This window comes from Chinchilla lanigera, unplaced genomic scaffold (assembly GCF_000276665.1).
Source record: "Chinchilla lanigera isolate Chin_1 unplaced genomic scaffold, ChiLan1.0 scaffold00040, whole genome shotgun sequence".
Lineage (NCBI taxonomy): Eukaryota > Metazoa > Chordata > Mammalia > Rodentia > Chinchillidae > Chinchilla > Chinchilla lanigera.
In genome coordinates this window covers 13,243,478-13,244,496 of record NW_004955441.1, presented here as the reverse complement: position 1 = coordinate 13,244,496, position 1,019 = coordinate 13,243,478, and positions in this window count along the sequence as shown.

The following is a 1,019-nucleotide window of genomic DNA, read 5'->3' as shown; positions in this document are numbered from 1 at the left end:
CGGCCGCAGCCTGGGCCTGCCCCGGGCCCGCCCCCTGCCCCCGCGATCCGGCCACGGCCTCTTCCTTCTGCAGACCTGCGGGTTGTTTTTGAGGTCCGCGAGGTGGCGGGTAAACGGGCAGGCCTCCGCGTCGCGGAGCGTGCCTGGTGCGGGTTGGGCGGCGGCGAGGAGCGGGCCTTCACGAGCGCACTGCGCCGCTGTCCTCCCGCCCGCGCCTGCCCTTGGGAGGCGGTCAGGGCGGCGGCGGAGAGTGCCTCGGGCGGCTAGGCCTGGGGCGCCCCTCCTCCCCCCCAGTCCTGCAGCTTGACCCCTCGGGGCTGGCGGGAATAATTAGGCGGACGTCCGTGGCCGCGTCTCAGTCCCGGCTCGGCTCTCGTTGTGGGGGAAGGCAGCTGACCTTGCGGACTGGGAGACGAGGCGGGCAAACGTGTCTGGGAGGAGCGGTGCAGTGAAATTGAGCTGGGGCCGCGCCTGTCCTTCCCTGCCCTCACCCCATTCGTGGACTATTTGCCCAGTGGCGCTGGCAGTTTGGTTGTGGCGAGAGTGCGGGAGAAGGGTCTTGCAGTGGTACGTCTTATCCCGCTTTCACCCCAGCAGTCGAGCCCCGACGAGCTCAGAATTGGAGAAGTAAAACTGCTTCCCAGTGATCTTGGGGTGAGAGCTGGCTCCAAGGGCTCAAGTCACCGGTCTCAGCTTGCCCTCTCGGACTCCGGGGTCCCGTGGAAATCCTAGGAGCTAGAAGACTGCGTACCTGTCCTGGGAGATCGTGGCTCTAAGGCTCTTCCAGGTGGTTAGAGCTCAGGGCTTTTCCACTAGTACATGCAGTACACAAGGGTTACTTTTACCCTGAGGAGTTGGTACCTGTACATAACGTGCTCCCTGCCTATGCTGCAGGAGTCACCCTGGGGCTTAGGCGCTCTCCCAGAACCCTACTGCGATCCGGTGAGGAAATCTCAGGAAGGGTGGGGGAGGCTCCTAAATTCTAGTCTGAGGAAAGGCCCATAGGCTTCACAGGTATA